Here is an 18,473-nt window from a genome sequence, read left to right as displayed (position 1 = left end):
GAATACAATTACAATAACTGTTTTAATATTCTTCTTTGCTAATTCTAGCATTTGTCACTTCTAGGTCAGTTTTGATTGATCAACTTTTCTCCTCATTATGGGTTGTATATTCCTGTTTCTTTTCATGCCTGGTAATTTTTTATTGGATGGTAGTCATTTTGAATTTTACCTTGTTGGGTGCTGAGTGATTTTTTATTCCTGCAAAGATTAAGCTTTGTTCTGAAACACAGTAAAGTTACTTGGAAACAGTGTGATGATTTAGGGTCTTGCTTTTAAGCTTTCTTAGGTGGAGACAGGGCAGTGTTCAGTCTAGAGCAAATTATTCCCTACTAATGAGGCAAGACTTTTCTGCATAGTCTACGTAATGCCCTGTTAATCATGACGTTTTCCAATCTGTCTGGTGGGTACAGGCACTATTCCTGGTCCTGTGTGAGTACTGGGTATTGTTACTACTAATCCTTTCAGGTGATTGTTTTTCCATCCTTGAGTAGTTTCTTCACATGCATGTGCTGATCCAGACTCTGTTGAATACCTCAGAGAGACTCTCCACAGTTCTTTGGAGTTCTCTATCTGTGCACCTCTCTACTCTCTAGTACTGTGTCTTACAAACTCTAGCCAGCTAGTCTCTCCAGACTCTTAGCTCTGTCTCTCAAGTCAGTGAGTCCTCGAGACTCCATGCAGTTCCCTCTCTCTATACGATGGCCTGGAAACTCTCAAAGGCAGTGATCTGGAGTAATTGTAGAGTTTGTCTCCTTTATTTCCTGGCTCTTATAGATCACTGTCCTTCAATGCCTGATGTCCAGTGTCTTGAAAAACCATTGTTTCTTACATCCTGTTTATTCTTTAGGTTGTTTCAGGGAGAAAGGTAAATCTGTACTATCATTCCACCTTGGCCAGAAGCTGAAGGCTTTTTATAATTTAATTTCATAAGTTTATTTGTATAAAGAAAGATTGCCTTGGGGAGGTATGGGGGTGTGGACTGGAAGGCTAGAGTTTGAGGGAGCAGGACCAGACCTAGAGACAAGTGTGGAGGCTTTCATGGTCACTGCTCCAGCCCTGTGGCCCAGGGTGGTTGGAGACCTGGCAGGAGGGGCTCTGTATAGGGCTCTGGCTGCCTCCTCCCTGGGGTAGGGCACCTGTGACTCCCCTCAGACCCCTTTGGTGTCCAGACAAGGCTCTGTCCTAGGCATATCCTGTCCCACATGTCTGTGCCCACTTCCTACCTGCTCACCTGCAGGTGGGCAGGAGCACCTGAGGTCTGGTACATGATATAGCCATAGTTGGGTATTACCAGCACACCTCAGCAGTCACCGGAGGCTGCCAGCATGATCTTGGTGGCTGTCAGTGACTCATAATGCCTATTCATACTAGCAGTTCTGGATGCAGGGCCCTTGGCTGTAACCTTGAGATGGCCTAGGAGCGCCCTTGTTTCCCAGATTGCCTGGGACTGTGTTCTGGCTTCCCAAGGAAAAAGTCAGTGCATTCTTTGACCTCAGACATCCATTCTAGGAGTTTGTCCCCAGTTAGCTAGACTTGTCAACAATCACAAGAAAACCTACAGTGAGTTTCACTATGGTGGCATGAGAACAAAGGATTGAAAACAATCTGTGTCCTCCGATAGCAGCAGTAAATAATTTATGCTCCTTTTACCCAATGGAACACCATGCTGCTGATAAAGAGGCAGAGGCAGATCCAAACATCCTGATAGGGACCAGTGACCAGGATGTATTGTGAGGTGGAAAAGACTAGTTACAGACAGAGTTCAACACATACTGCATTGTATCAAGCCATGCAAATCCCTGTTTTTCACTTTCATATAAATGGAGTCATATATTATGGAGTCCGCTGCATCTGACTTCTTTCCCTCAACACGATTTTTCTGAGATTCATCCCTGTTGCTGCATGTGTCAACAGTTGGCTCCTTTTTGTTGCTGGGTGCACTGTGTGGGTGCACTCCACTTTATCCAGTCTCCTGCTGATGGGAATCTAAGTCGTTTCCAACATGGGAGAATTCTTAACAAAGTTTCTATGAACATTTTTTACAAGTCTTTGTGATTTCATTTCTTCTGGGCCAATGCTTGGGAGCCTATTGGTGAATCATGTGGTAAATATACTTTTAACTTTATGAGAAACTGCCAAACGCTTCCCAGCATGATTTTACTGTTTTACCTTCCTATCAGCAATGTATGAGGTATGCAGTTGCTCTACACCCTCGCCTACACTTTGTATTGTCTGTTTAGTTTTAGCTATTCTGGTGGGTGTGTAGTAGTGGTATCTCATGTTGTTTTTAAAGTGAGGAGCACTTTCACGTTTTTGCTGACCATCTGTATATTTTCTTTTTTTAAGCCTTTTACCCATTTTTATTGGGTTATTTTTATTGAGTTGTAATGGTTCATTATATTGGATATATTAACAGTTGAGATAGAGAAAGAGCTCAATTTTATAGATCTTTTCAAATAACCAACTTTCAATTTAATTGATTTGCTCTATTTTTTGTTCACTTTTTATTTTATTATTTTAGATTCAGGGGGTACATGTGCATGTTTATTACATGGGTATATTACATACTGGTGGGGATTGGGCTTCTACTGCACCCATTACCCAAACAGTGAATCTTGAAAGTGATAGGTAATTTTTCAACCCTTTTTCCCCCCTCATCCTCCCCACTTTTGCAACCCTCAATGTCTATTATTTCCACCTTTATGTCCATGTGTACCCATTGTTTAGCTCCCAGTTCAAAGTGATACCATGTGTTATTTGATTTTCTGTTTTTTAGTTAGTTCACTTAGGATAATGGCCTCCAACTCCATCCATGTTGCTTTATGGCTGCATAGTATTCTGTGGTGTGTGTGTGTGTGTGTGTGTGTGTGTGTGTAACACTTTCTTTATCCAGTCAACCATTAGTGAACACTTAAAAGTTGGTTCTATGACTTTGCTATTGTGAATAGCGCTGCAATCAATGAACATATAAGTGCAAGTGTCTTTTTTTTACATAATGATTTGCTTTGGGTAGTTACCCAGTAGTGGGATTGCTGGGTCAAATGGCAGTTCTATTTTTAGTTCTTTGAGAAATCTCCATACTGTTGTCCATACAGGCTGAACTAATTTACATTTCTACCAGTGGCGTATAAACTTTCCTTTTTCTCTGCATTTACACCAGCATCTGTTTGTGTGGGGTTTTTTTTGACTTTTTAATTAATAGCCATTCTGACTTGTGTAAGATGATATTTCATTGCGATTTTAATTTGCATTTCTCTGATAATTAGTGATGAGTAGTTTTTCATGTGTTAGTTGGCCACTTGTATTTCTTCTTTTGAGAAATGTCTATTCATGTCCTTTGCCTAGTTTTTAATGAGGCTTTCTTTTTCTTGTTGAATTGTTTAAGTCCCTGTAGATTCTGTATATTAGTACTTTGTTGGAGGCATAATCTGCAAATACTTTCTTCCATTTTATAGGTTATCTGTTTACTCTTTATTTTATTTAGTTTATTTATTTTTTTGCTTTGCAGTATTTCATTGATTTCTGTTCTTATCTTTATTTCCTTCTTTCTATTTTGAATTTGATTTCTTCTTTTTCTGGATTCTTAAGGTGGTTACTCAGATAATTGATTTTAGGCCTTTCTTCTTTGCTAATATAAGCATGTAAAGCTATAAATTTCCCTTTAAGCACAGCTTTACCTGCATTCCACAAATTTTGATATGTTCTGTTTTAATTTCATTAGTTCAGAACATTTTATAATTTCCCTTGTGATTTCCTCTTTGATCTGTAGGCTATAGAAATGTGCCACTTTTAAATATTTGAGTGTTTCCTTAATATCTTATTATTATGGATTTCTAATTTAACTCTGTTAAGGCTAGAAAACATATTCTATATGCTTTAAATTATTTTACTTTATTAAGACTTGTTTTGGTGAATGTTCCAAGTACACTTGGAAAAAATGCATATTTCCAATATAGTTTTCTGTAAATGTCAATTTGGTTAACTGGTTCTTAATGTTGTTCAATTGTTCTATATCTTTACAGAATTATTTTTTAATCAGTTACTTAGAAAGGAAGGTTAACTCTCCAACTATGTTTGTTAATTCTATGTGTCATTAGTTTTGTCATTTAGTTCTGTCAAAATGCTTCTCTGCATTTTGAGTGTCTGTTATTAGGTGTGTTTGTGTTTAGCGTCACTATGTCTTTTTATAGAATTAACTCTTAGCATCATAAATTGATTCTCTTTCTCTAGTTTTCATGTCTTTTACATTTTCCCACATAGTTACCATTCCTGACATTCCTCATTTCTTCATACAAGTCTGTTTCCACCTGATGTCATTCCTTTTCAATTCAAAGAAACTTCTTTTAACATTTCTAGTAGGTCAAATCTACTGGTTATGAATTCTCTCAGCTTTTGTTCATATGAAAATATCTTTATTTTTCCTTTATTTTTAATGGGTGTTTTTGCAGTCTGTAGAATTCCAAATTGACAAGTTTACTTTTCTTTTAGAATTTCGGAGATATCATTCTATTGACTCGCCTTGTTTCTGATACTCAGCAGTGTTTTGGTGTTTTTTGTTTTTGTTTTTTTTTAAGTCTTTGGCTACCCCATATTATAATTGTGTCTTTTGCCTGGCTGAAATTTTTCTCCTTAACTTTGCTTTTTAGCCATCTGAATACGATGAGTCCTGGTATGGTTTTCTTTCTATTTATTCTGCTGGAATTTAATTGAGCTTCTTGCATCTGTTGGGTTTTTAGTTTTTATCCAATTTCAAACATTTTCTCCAATATTTTGTCAAATATTTTTTCCTGTCCCAATCTCTTGCTTCTTCTTTTGGGACCTCAACTGCATGCATGTTAGACTGATTGACATTGTCCCACATATCTCTGAGGCTCTAGATTTTTTTTTTCTGGTCTTTTCCCCACTGTATGCTTCATTTTGAATAGCTTCTATTGCCTTGTCTTCAAGTTCAAGCCTGGTCCTTTCTTCTGACATGTCCAAATTTCACTTTGCAAATATGTTATTTATCAGTTCTTGAATTTCCACTTGATCCATTTCTGTAGTTTCAGTTTCTTTACTGAGATTTCTCATTCGTTCACTCATTGTGTCCATTCCCCTCTTTAAATTCTTGAGCATAGTATAACTGATTATTTAAAGTTTTTTTCTGTCAATCCAACAAATGATTTATTTCTATCTCTTTATGTTGACTTTTTTTTCTCCTGGTTTTGGGTTCCCCTTTCCCTGTTTTTTTTTTGTTTTGTTTTTGCATATTTAGTAATTTTTTGTTGCATTTTAAACATTGTGGATGCTATGATATTGAGAGCCTGGGTGGTGTTTAAAGACTGTTGACTAATTTTCTGACAGGCACTTAGTTTACTGGAAATGATTGGTACTTGTTAGGCTTTTTATGGTGGGCCTAGAGTAGCCCTTCAAACTGGCTGGGCAGAATTCCAATGTCTGCAAGAATTGTCCAACCTCTAGAATCTCCGTTTACCTCTCAACCATCTAGCAGTGGTTCTCTGCTAAATCTCGCAGAATCTCACCCTAATGCATTTGCAGCTTAGCATTCTGCTAGAGACTCAGTTCTTCTTTACAGAATTCTACTACTTCTCTGCATAGCTTCCTCCTTCCCAGTACCCTGCCCTTCAAACTCCATCTGCCTCAGAAGTCCCAACCTCCAGTCTTTCCTCTGCCCATGGAGCTCACTTTGTAGGTTTATATCCCTGTGCCACAGTTTGAAAAATGCTCCCAGGCAAAAAGCCAGAGCAAATGCGGAGCTCGCCTGTGTGTTTCCTTCTCCCAAGAATCACAGCTCTGCTTTCTCTGCTGTCCAATGCTTGAAGGCAGTTGCTTCATATATATTTGGTCTAGTTTTACAGCTGCTTATGCTGCTTATGGGTAGGGTAAATCTGATACTCTGTACTCCATCATGACCATAGCTGGAAGTACAGACTCCCTCTTTATTGTTCAAATTTTATATTTAAATTTTTCACCTTGTGTATATATTATTTTTATATTAACTTCTTCAAATGTTGGTGTAAACATCCCCAGAGCAGGCAGTGCCTGACTCGCCTGTTCAGCTTATGCACTACCACCTCGCAGCCCGCCAACCACTCTCCTTCTCCCTCTCCCTCTCACCAGGGGTCTGAGAGTTTGAAATGAACTAACCCTTGGTGTGCATACTGGCTCAGCCACTTACTAGTTCTGTGACTTTGGGTAAGCTGACTTAATCTCTCTGATCTCCAGTTTCTTATAGGCAGAATAAAGAGGATAATCCTTCCCTCATAAGACAGCTTTGAGAATTGAATGAAATTGCTCCTCTAGAGTGCCTTCTACAAGTCCATACTGTCACGTAAATGCTCAAAAATGTTTTTTTATTTTTGTCCTCCCCACTCAGTGCTACAGTAATGGAACCTTTGGTCCAGAGCCTGGGATGTTGCCTTTTGCCCACTGGAATTCCCATCTTGGAAGAGTAAGCACAGGGGATTGTCCAGACAGCCAGGAGGCCAGCGAAGCCAAGTGCTTCAGTACAGCCTGGGAGCCTCCAGGAAGCTGTTAGGAATTGCCATGATGGGTGCATTTGGACTCACAGAATCTGCCTTCCAATCTCAGTGCTCCTTCTACTCCTTTGCTACCTTAGGTATCTCATTCCTGTTAAAACTGTTTTCTTATCACAGAATGGGGAAATGTGTTCCTTGAGGATAAAAATGAGAGGTCATTTATGAACATGCTTGGGAAGGATGATTTTATGTTGTTTTTGTCCTTTCTGGTCTCTGCCTGTTAGCCCCCATCATGACCCTTGTAAAATGTAAGCCTGCTCATTCCCTGGCCATGCCCCCACCCAGCTCCCCACTACTGACAGGACAAGGTCCAAGCTCTTCACCCAGAGCACAACATTCTCCATAAGTTGGTCCCACTCCATCTCCAGTGACTTCTCCCTCCACTGATCTCATGTGCCTCTGCCCCCACCCTTCCAAAGCTAAACATTTTGTGTGAACACTTCTGGTTCTTTCCTGCCTTCTCAAGCTTGCACAATGTTTTACCACACAGAAAAAATCCCCTCCAATGTTCATCTGACAAGCTCCTATTCATCCTTCAAAACCCTGTTCTGATATACCATGCTCCATTCTGCCCTCTGATAAGCCAGGCAAAGTAAGTCATTCCTCTTCTTTGCCACCCTTGGCCCTTCCTTCTCATGGTCATCATGGCAATCCTGCTGAAAGGGAACTATGAGGTTATTTATCAATCTTTCCCTCTACTGTGAGCCCATTGAGAACAGGGCCCAATATCTTTTCCATTTTCAAATGTTCAGCTGGGAACCCTGACCCAGAAGGGTAGGAGAGCTGATCAGTGCATAACGGATAGTGGGTAGGTAGATGGGTAGGTGGATGATGGGTGGATGGATAGATGAGTGGGTGGATGGGTAGGTGGATGATGGATGGGTGGGTGGATATGTCAATGTGGGAGTTAATTAATGTTTATTCTATTTGCCTATTTGTCTTCTTCCTTAGAATCTTAGGTCTTTGAAGACAGGTCCATACCTTGTGTGTTTGTATTTGGACAACCGCAGACATTGCCAAGAAATCTATCTGTTCTACTTGCACACCTTCACCACCTGGATGCTCTTTGAGAACACAGATCTGGTCCATCAGATTTCTCTCTGTACTCCTCTCTATATTTCGCCATGTTTGATATAGACCCATCAATGGCTCCCTAGAATAAAATCTCAACTCTTCACTGTGCCAACAGCCTCAGTGACCTTGCCACTTCCATCAGAGCCCTCACACCAGTGCCCAGACATACAGACTGACCTCTTGACCATCCCCTAGATGTGCTAAGGCCGGTTCTGCTTCTGGACTTCTGAACAGACATGTTTGGTAAACCCAAACATTTCAGATGCTGAATAGTTCTGAAAGCAAAGTAAGACAGGGTAGGGCAGGAAGGACTTCCAGCAAAGTCATCGCAGTCTGGCCCCTTTCTCCCTGTAGAGCAGGAAGCCCTTCCTGCAGGACTCAGCTCAGGACCCAGTGATAGAGGTGCCCAAGGTCCGGGGAGGAGTGTGGAATGATGAGGGGCAGAGGGTGCTGCCAGCCATGGGGGGAGGTGGTGGAAAGGTCATGTGCTTATTTGTTTGTTTATTTGCTAGGATTTTATTAAGCACCTACTACGTATCGTGCACCTACTGTTCAGGCACTGAGAGCAATGTGGTGAACAAATCAGCTAAGTCCCTGCCTTCAGGAGCTTACTGTGCTGTGGGGGAAACACAGTAAACACTCAAGCCATTCAGCACTGTGCATAATGTTATGTCAAACTGAGGTCAGGGCTGGGAAGAAAACAAATGTGCAGTGGCATTGTGACAATGGCCAGGGCCCTCTGAGGGGAGAAAGAGCTGGCCCTGCAGTGATGGGTTAAGGGTGTCCCGGGCAGAGGAAACAGCAAGTGCAAAGGCCCTGAGGCAGGAACAGGGAACTCAAAGTGGTGGCTGGGGTGTGGGAGTGGGGGAAGGACAGGAAATGAGAGAACAGAAGAGGCCCAAAGTCCCCTGTGGTCTGATGGGCCCAAAAAGTATAGTAAATGGGTGCTAGACTTGACAAATGAGGGTATTTCACATCAAAAGCCAGATGCCCAGCTTCTTCTAAACACTGGTATTGCTGGCATCTCTGAGCCTGTAAACTGGTCATGAGTCCCGCTCCCGCCCCTTCTGGGCTGGGCAGGTGCCTCAGCCCCGTAGCTGGGGTAAGACCTACGCACCAGGCCTGGTATTTGCACCCACACCGCTGCCGGACGCTCCGTGGGTTTTGTTTGAACCCTGCACCTCACACGCACCTGCGTCAAGCCCTCCCTGGCCCCCACAGGAGAGAGGCCCATCACTCCCCCTGCACCCCATCTTCCAGGTACAGACTCCAGCCTGGCCCCTAACGGGGCCCTCGTTTCAGACTTCTTGCCAGCTGCCTCTCCTGGTCCTCTGCTCAGCTCAGCTGTGCTGGGTGCCTCCTTGGGCCCTAGAGGGAGCCACCTCAAGCCCAATTCACTCTTAGAGGGGCCTTGGCACAGCCTGGGCAAAGGTAATGAGAGAGCCCTGGAGGTAGGGGGTCCATCCTGCCCTCCCCATCCCAGAAAAGCTTGGCCACCCTTCCTGGTTGGAGCCAGCCTTCCTGGACTCCCCCCGCCCTGCCATCTGACTGACACCCACAGCCTCTGATGCTATCTCCATTGCATTCCCTCATTTCATCCTCATGGCAACCCAGGAAGCAGTGCTTTGGTGTCCTCATCTTAGAGGGGAAGGGCAGAAGCCCTTCGAGAGACAGTTCTGTCTGGTGTCTGTGTCCCCTCTGGGACTTGTACCTCAGCCACTGAGTGAGGCTGCTGTATGTAGGGCCATCCCAGCCCAGGGGTCCCAGCCCCTGCACCTGCCCTCAGAGCTGCATGGCCCTGTTTATGGAGCCAGCCCCCAGACACCCCGGGCTACCATCCTGTGACTTGGGGATTCAGACACATCACCCCACACCAAAGCAATGGCCTCAAACAGCCCCTCATCCCCAGCGGCCAGGGCGGCCCGTGAGCAGGTCATTAAAACCGAGTAGACTTTATAAACTTGGGCTTAATGTTAAGTACATAAGAAAATCTCTGTAATTTCCCGCCGGGCAATGGGGATGTTGTCTGGTTCCTACAGGCCATAATTTTTGGGGAGAAAAACGTTTTTTTCCCCACAAATGATGGGAAGTCGGTAGTTATGGTTATGGCTGGCTGTTGACGTTGGGAAGCTGTTCTGATGCCCAGAATCCCACCTACCTCAGCTAAATGGTATCTTTATGAAATTAGCAGAACGCCACTGCACTGAGGGGAGGCAAAAAAAAAAATGAACTTTCAAATTTTAAGTATAATTGGAAAACTGACCTTTGGAAAATATTTTCCCACCCGATCCCCACGCTGAGGAAGAATGGGTGCTTTATGCCGAGGTGAACAGGCGACCTTGAGGAATTAGCTGCCTTCATCTGGAGGGGGAAGCGAAGTTGTGACTGGTTGCCGGGTCCCTCCGGGTGTCCTCAGGTTACAGGGTTTGTGGTCACTGACCCAGGAGAGGCTGGCAATACTGAGGCCAACCCTGGGCTGGGGCCTGAGGACCAGTGTGGACACTCCTGGAGCCCGGCACCCTCCTGGCCATTAGAAGTGAAGCCCAGGCTGTCCCTCTTGGGTGGGCACCCTGGTGTACTGAGCACACAGCCTGGGGAGCGGCGGCGCTACGGGGCAGCAAAGGATTGCACAAATCGGGCCATGCAGTGCTGCCAGCAAGCAAACAGGGGGAGGGGGCGTGACCCGGAGGGGGTGATCAACCCACGTGGGTTGAGCCTGGAGCCTAGCGGAGGGCAGGGCGGGGCCACTGGGGGGCAGGAGCCAGCAGGGGCGTCTGTCCCTAGGCCCTGAGGCAGGAGCGGGGGCGGTGCGGAGGGCTGGGGCAGCGCGGCGAGCCTGGAGCTAAGTCGCTGGAGAAGTGGGAACGGGCCCGGGCATCCAGGCCTGAAGCCTGAGAGGGCAGCGGTCGGGACCCTCGGGCAGTGACAGCGAGGGAGAGTCCATCCGGGAGGACGCGTCCGCGGTGTGCTGCAAAAAGACCCCTTTGGCTGCTGCGTGGAGGGAGGCTCGGGAGAGCGTGGAATCAGAGGCGTGGAGGCGGGGCAGGGGCTGCCAGGGGGCGGTGGCTGAGGGGGCTGAGGGCATGGACAGGCTCTTGAGTGCTGGGTGGTCCCGCGGAAAGTGCCTGGGGCGCTGCGGGGCTCTCAAGAGACCGAGTGCGGCCTGGGGGCCTGGCTCTAGGGGCTGCCATCCGGGATCAGAAAATGTCCCAGAGGAGAGGTTGGGGTGTGCCTACACAGAGTGAGCCGTGCACTGGCTTGGGACTGAAGGAACTTGAGGTGACTTTGATACCCGTAGGTGGAGATGCCAAGAAGGTGTCCACTGGGCTTCCAGGACCTGCCCAGCTGTGCACTTGGTGCTGGGGGCTCCAAACCCAAACGGGTAAGATAAACGCTCAGCAACTTGGCAAAAGTCTATTGGAAACTTGAATGCATGGTTACATCCACCCTGAGCCTCGGTTTCCACGGCTATAAAATGGGGTAATCGCAGGGGAGGAAGAAACTACAGGCTGTGGGTTTGGAGATCCCTGATGTCCCCTTTCTTGCCCAGGACCTGTGGCATCTGCCCACTGCTGGCTGCGGAGCTTGGCCATCCTGGCATGTTTTGATCCTCCCTCTACAACCCTCTGGGGCAGACTGTTTCCTATGAAGAATGCAGAGGTGAGTCTCCAACAGCTGAAGTCACAGTGACCGGAATAGTGGCCCTCTGGGGACAGAACCTTGTCAGGGCCCCCATCCCGGAGTGGCCTCTGTCCCCTGCTCCCAGTTGTGACTTGGGCCCATTATGCCACCTGAAAACTGTCTTGCCTGTTCCGTTGGGGACAAACTGAAGCTCCAGGCTCTCCAGTTGGCTCAGAAGCGGTTTCAAGAAGGAATGTGGCTGTGAGGCTGTCCTGGGGCCTCTGCAGGAAGAAGCCCACCAGCTCCTCCTGGAGGTAGGAGGGCAGGCAGCCAGACCTCTCCCCAGATTTGGAGGCCTGGCCCCTGGTATCTAAAGCTGTTTCCAGATCCTGTAGTGATAGTGCCATTCCTTTGAGTGGGTTTTCCCCACCAGCATGCATCCCCTGGTGGCTTTGTCCTTCCTGTAGCGTCCTCTGGGCCCATCCTGATCCCCCAGGCTCTGGGGCTTAGCAAGGACTCACGGGCCTCACTGTGCACAGCCTGCTCTGTGCCTGTTACTGGGTGCCTTGCCGTAGAATCCACTGCCCCCTTTCCATAACCTTATGAGAGACGGATACCATTGGTCCTGTTTTCCAGTGAGGAACCCAGAGAGCAAAGAGACCTGCCCAGTGCCAGTAGAAAGTGAGAGGAGGAGCAGGGGTAGACTCCTGCTGCCTGGCTACCCTCCGAAGCTAGTCTAGCTCTTGGCATGCCTGGGGGCCAGGTATCTCCAAACCACGACGCCAGAGTCTCAGCTTACTGCAACACGAAAGATGTGCCTTTGTGTCCAGAGTTGGTTCTTTCCGGCGGGTTCTTGGTCTCGCTGACTTCAAGAATGAAGCCACAGATCTTCGCGCTGTTAGAGCTCTTAAAGGTGGCACGGACCCAAAGAGTGAGCAACAGCAAAAGAACAAAGCTTCCACAGCACGGAAATTGACCCCAGGAGGTTGCCGGCTGATAGCTGGGCCTGGGGGTGGGGGGGCATTGTGGCCAGCTTTTATTCCCTTATTTGTCCCCACCCACATCCTGATGATTGCCCATTTTACAGAGAGCTGATTGGCCCATTTTACAGAGTGCTGACTGGTCCATTTTACAGAGTGCTGACTGGTCCATTTTACAGAGTGCGGATTGGTCCATTTTACAAACTTCTAGCTAGCCACAGAGCACTGATTGGTGCGTTTTACAATCCTAGCTACAGAGTGCTGATTGGTGCATTTTACAATCCTCTTGTAAGACAGCAAAGTTCTCTGAGTCCCCACCTGACCCAGAAGTCCAGCTGGCTTCACCTCTCACCTTCAGTGGGGGGCGAAGGGGGGTGTGGTGTGATACAACACCTTTGTGACTTCAGTTAGTTGGTTTGCAAAGTGCGTAGGATAGGAAGTGAAGAGCAGGCAGCAGGTGCTGGACCCAGGGAGCACAGCGGGTTCTCTTGCCTGTCTCCAATCCCCTAACCCTGGGAAGTCTGACTGGCTGAGGTAGCAGTGTGGTAGCAGCAGGTACAACACTCAACTAGTGCCACCTGTGTCCTGGGAACTGTTAGAAACGCTTGGTACCCTCTGTCGCAGCTCCCTGCAATGTAGGTGCCATCATCACTGTACTTACAGATGGGGAAGCAGGGGTGCCCAATCAGGTTTGAGGGTGCATAAGACCCTGCCTCCCAGCCTGGGAAGCTAGGGAAAAGAGGGGCCCATGGACAGATTTCTTAGGCCTATCCTCTTTGGAAGAAAGGAGAACACTTACTAATTACCATTCGCTAATTACCATTCAGTCAATTTCCATAATTGTCTCAAGAAAAGATTTGATCAGCCAAACTGTGAGCAGAAACAGCCTCGGCGGGGGAAAAGCCAAAGGCACAGCACGGGGAGCAGAAACCAATGGAAACAGACCACACAGGCCACGGGGAGCCCCAGAACGTCTGGGTCCAGTCTAGGCCCCTCCCCATTCTATAGAAAGAGACGCTGAGGCGCATGGAGGCCACGTGGCCCGACCCAGCCCCCATGGCAAGTCTGTGAGGAAAACGGCAGATTGTGCATTGTGTGGGTTGTGCGCCACGTGGAGACATTGGTAGCGTTGAAATCCATCAGGGCACATTATGGGGTTCGCTCTTGAAAACCCTCCCAAAGACAATGCACGGTTCCTTGAAGCTAATTGCTTTAGTTTGAGGTAATATTCGTCACAGAAACACCAGCAGTAACCTTTGGTCTTGGCAAATTCTCCCCTCAATCACATAACGTAAACAGCGATAAACGAGGGCTTTTAAAGGCTTTCTTCATAATGCGTTACACATGCATTTGTTACTGAATCTGCGTGCGCTCCAAGCCCTGAAATCTGAGCTCAGCTGGGAGGTTAGTGGGCTGGTCCGCCTGCGGTGGGGTCAGCGTCCCCAGGAGACACCCAGCCCAGCCGGCCGGGCCCCTTCCCCCACTCCTCCTCCTCCCCTCGCCTCTCCCCCCCCCCACCTTCTCAGCAGGCTTCTCTCTCTCTCCCCCTTTCTCTCTAGCCCTTTCTTCTACTCTGTCTCCCTTTGTCTCACCCTGCATCTCTTCTTTCTTTTTTCTGTCTTTCACTCTCTGGACCTGCTTGTGGTTCTTTTACTTTGTCATCTTGGCCTCAGTTTCTGTGTGCCAGTGTTCTGCTCTCTGATTTTCTCTGTATTTCTCACCTTGTACGATTCTCTGTCTCTCCTTATCTGACTGATTCTCCCTCTGTCTCATCTCTCTCTCTCCAACTGCCCGCTTACACATGCCCCGCAAAGAGCCTGGCTCCACCTCCTCCTTCCTTTTCTGCCTAGGGGATTCAGAGGAGTATTTACCTAGGGGTGGCAGATTGCAGCAGTGGAGGAAGAACAAAGCATTTGGGAGGCTCACAAGAAGGCTCATGGTCTTTATGTGGGAGTGGGAGAAGTCAGGGCAGGCTGCGTGGAGGTGGCGACATTTGAGCGAAGTCTGGGAGGAGCAATAGGAACTGGCCACATGGAGGTGGGGAGAACAGCATTCCATGCAGAGGAACCATGGACGCACAGGCACAGGGAATGAAACCCTCTTGCTGTCTGCATGGCCCTCACTGCACAGAGGAGTGAGTGACCTGATCTGCTAGGCCAAGAGGAGGGCAAGGCGCAGAGAGAGCAACGCTGCTAGAGGCAGGCCGTGAGTGGGTGACGGCGGGACCCAGCCATCTCACCTGACCAGACCTGGGCCTTCCTCACTGAGGCAGCTCTTGTTGGCTTCCCATCCCCAGGGATCTCTGCAGGGACCACAGGTGGACAAACAGAAGGCTTCCAGAAAATGGAAGGCTTTATAGGGAGGGGAAATGTTGCAGGACTGTGTTAAAAGTTCATCTTCTTCCCCAGAAACCTGCATGGTCCATCTCAGGCATGTCAGCCCCACATCTCCAGGCCACAGGCCTCAGGGTGTCTGCTCCCTTCCCCACTCACCATTGCCCACCTGGCCTCAGACTCTGCAATTCTACCAGTCAAGCCCTCATCCCCATCCTGGACAGTGGCAGCTGCCGCCTCTCAGGTCCTGGCTCCCCTCACCCCCACAGCCTGTCCCCACTGTGGCTACCCAAGCCTGACCATCCCTCCTCAGATTAGACCCGCCATGGCCATCTCAGAGAGAAGCCGGCCCCACAACGTCCCAGAGACCATACCTCTGACCCCTCTGTCACCACCGAATGTTACCTTTTCAGAAGGGCCTCTTGTGGGCCCAAGGCCCTGCAGTTTTGCTTCACTGCGCCCCCCAACACACACATAATTTACTTATTTTCTTGGGTCACTCTCCACCCCCACTTGACTGGGGTCCTAGAGCTGGGTTTTGCCTGCCCTGCCCTGGTGGGACAGTGCCCCTGAGCTGAGAACCTGACAGTGGGGTGGGCACGGGAGGCGCTGCAGGCAGGGGAGCTGCAGGGTGCAGGGACACGGTGCAGGCATGGGGGCCCCAGTCCCTTCCAAGGGACGCTCCTGTCCCCCAGGCCCTTCCAGGGAGGCACTCTCCACTTGCTGGGCTCTGCGATTCAGACAGCGGGACCCTCACGGGCCCCTGGCCTCACCTGTGGGCAGCAGGCCCCGGGGCTGCTCCAGGAATGCAGCCAGAGGCCTCTGCAGGCCCTCGTGCTACTCAAATAACAAGAACACTGAACATTGCAGCAGTGTAATGTAAAAGGCCAGTTTCCTTCAGCACTCATTTTAGTGAGCCTGAAAGAGATTTCCTGACGGCCCCAGCCCAGAACCAGCCCTACGGTGGAGAGTCAGCAGAACTTCCATGCTCCTCTCTGGCAGCTCCCTTGAGCCTTCAACCCTCTTGCCCAGCGGGGGCTGGGGAGGAGGAGTTGGGGGCAAGTCCTGCAGCCTCACTCCTGCCTTCTAAGGTCACTTCTTGGGAGCATCTCCTCTGTGCCCTCCGACCTCCTAAACCCCCAATCCTGAATCAATACCCCCCACGTCATGGTGAGGGCGGGTTTGTCAGGTTTTAAAAGCTTTATTTTGTGGGCTTAGGGATGTTTGAGTGTTCCTTTAATTTTTCTTCTTTAAAATATCCTCATGCATTACATATGCTTACCCATGCTTGATATATTTCACAATTATAAAATAGTTTTTTAAATAAAAAGGGCACATGAATAGTGTTATTCATTAAGGTTAACTATCAGGTTAAGATAATTAAAGTGTTATAAGATCTTAGCATTATTTACAAGGAATAAAAAGTTATTAATGTTAGACTTTGGGAAATAATACATATTGTAATTTCTAGAGTAATCTCAAAAGAAAAATGGTATATAATTTTCAAACTAGTAGTGGAAAAAATGAAATGCTAAAAATAATCAATTCAAAGGAAGAAGAGAAAAGAAATATGGAACAGACCACAAATAAAAAGCAGAAAATAAGATGGAAAATTAAAGCCCAGCTATACCAGTAATTACATTCTATGTACTTGGGCCAAATGCTTCCATAAAAGACAAATGTCATCAGATTGAATTTTAATAATTCGAACTACATGCTCTTTTTTGTTTAAATGACAAACTTTATTTTTTAATTGACACATTGTAATTGTACGTATTTATAGGGTGCATTTTGATGTTTTCATGTATATCTATGCTGTATAATGATCCAATTAGGGTAGTTAATGTATCCATCACCTTATGCATTTATCATTTCTTTGTGGTGAGAACATTCAAAAGACCCCCTTCTAGCTATTTTGTAAAATGCAATACTCGTTACCATAGGCACCCTATTATGCAATAGAACACCAGAACTCATTTCTTCTCTCTAAATGTAACTTTGTACCTGTTGACTAACCTCTCCCCATCCTCCCCACTCTCTTCCCTCCCCAGTCTCTGGTAACCACTGTTCTACTCTCTGCTTCTATGATTATCAACTTTTTTTTCCTTTTTAGATTCCACATATGGGCAAGATCATGTGGTATCTGTCTTTCTGTGTCTGGATTATTTCTGTTAACATAATGTCCTCCAGGTTCATCCATGTTGCCAAGATGACAAGACGTCCTTCTTTTTATGGCTGAATAGTATTCCATTGCATATATGTACCACATTTTCTGTATCCATTCAACCGCTGATGACTCTTAGATTGACTCCATATCTTGGTTGTTGTTGTGAATAATGCTGCAATAAATGTGGGAGTGCAGATGTCTCTTCAACATACTGGTTTCATTGCTGGATCATATGGTAGTTCTATTTTAAATTTTTTTTAGGAATTCAGGCTGTTTTCCATAATGGCTGTACTAGTTCACATTCCCACTGACAGTGTATAAGAGTTCCCTTTTCTCCACATCCTCACCAGCACTTGTTGCCTTTTGTCTTTTTGGTAATGGCCATTCTAACTGGAGTGAGGTGATACCTCATGGTGATTTTGATTTGCATTTCCCTGATGATTAATGATATTGCACATTGTGATTTTTGTTTGTTTGTTTGCTTTTGTTTTTTGTTTTGAGACGGAGTCTCTCTCTTTCGCCGAGGCTGGAGTGCAGTGGCACGATCTTGGCTCACCGCAGCCTCCACCTCCCTGGTTGATGTGATTCTCCTGCCTCAGCCTCCCAAGTAGCTGGGATTACAGGTGTGTGCCACCATGCCCAGCTAATTTTTGTATTTTCAGTAAAGACAGGGTTTCACCATGTTGGCCAGGCTGGTCTTGAACTCCTGACCTCAGGTGATCCACCCACCTCGGCCTCCTAGAGTGCTAGGATTACAGGTGTGCATTGTGTTTTGATGTATGTCTCCTCAACCACTCAGACAAGCCTGAGACCACCACTCACATCTGCAACAAATCTGTCATCAGTGCCTGCTGCCCACATCTGTCCTGTGCAGTCTCTGTCCCCAGAGTCCATGTCCCTCAGACTCCAACCCTTCTGAGGGAGGAGCCATCTGTCCTCAGAGTCTAACACACAGTGGAACTCAAGGATGCCCCTAAGGGCATCTGTGTATGGAACGTCTGCAGAACTCACTGTCGCTCAGTTCTGAATGGAGCCATGGGGGTTTGAGCACTGGATGATCATTAGACTCATAGCACACCAAACCCTGACACCAACCTTTATGGCTGTGTGACCCTGAGCATTTGTTCTTATGGGGCCTCAGTTTTCTCATCTGTAGGGTAGTAGTAAATTCACCCCAGGCTTACCAGGGAGCCTCAGGGAGAAGAGCTGATAGCCCAGCACTGGTGAGACACAAAGGGAGGGGATGGAAAAAAAAGATGAAGATGGCAACAGCGGTATGTATGTATACATGTGTGCATACATATGTGTATATATGTGTGTGTACGTTTGTCCGATGTATGCATGTGTGTGCACGTATGTCTGTAATATGTGTGCATGTATAAATGCGTGGCTATGCAAAAGCTTGTATGCATTTGTGCATGTATATGTATATTATATATTTATCTAGGTTGTACATGTGTGAATGTGTGTGTGTATTTATATGGGTATGTGTATATGTGCACATTTACACATGTGTATGTGTGGGTATGTCTATCTGTATGTTTTTATGAGTATATTATTGTATGTTTTATGTGTGCACATGTATGTATGTGCGTGTACATGTGTGTACACATAGGGTGTGTGTGCACTTGTGTGTATTGTGTGTCCACGCAAGGCATGTATTCGTGTGTGTGCATATGTATGTGTGTATCACTCACTTGCTCACACTGGCCCTATGAGTTTTCATTTTCAGACCCAAATTTGCTCTCAAACTTTTCCC

General features: G+C 46.8%; 1 long non-coding RNA gene across 1 annotated transcript; it reads left to right on the top strand.

Moving 5' to 3' along the window:
• The first annotated feature begins 6,451 nt into the window (after window positions 1-6,451).
• LOC105738475 lies at window positions 6,452-7,715 on the top strand. The gene is made up of 2 exons (XR_001114281.2): window positions 6,452-6,619; window positions 7,499-7,715. It is a non-coding gene; the product is annotated as an uncharacterized LOC105738475 (long non-coding RNA).
• The last annotated feature ends 10,758 nt before the right edge of the window (window positions 7,716-18,473 follow it).

This window comes from Nomascus leucogenys, chromosome 1a, assembly GCF_006542625.1.
Source record: "Nomascus leucogenys isolate Asia chromosome 1a, Asia_NLE_v1, whole genome shotgun sequence".
Lineage (NCBI taxonomy): Eukaryota > Metazoa > Chordata > Mammalia > Primates > Hylobatidae > Nomascus > Nomascus leucogenys.
Note: the sequence above shows the minus strand (reverse complement) of the source record. Positions and strands in the feature narration are given on the sequence as shown.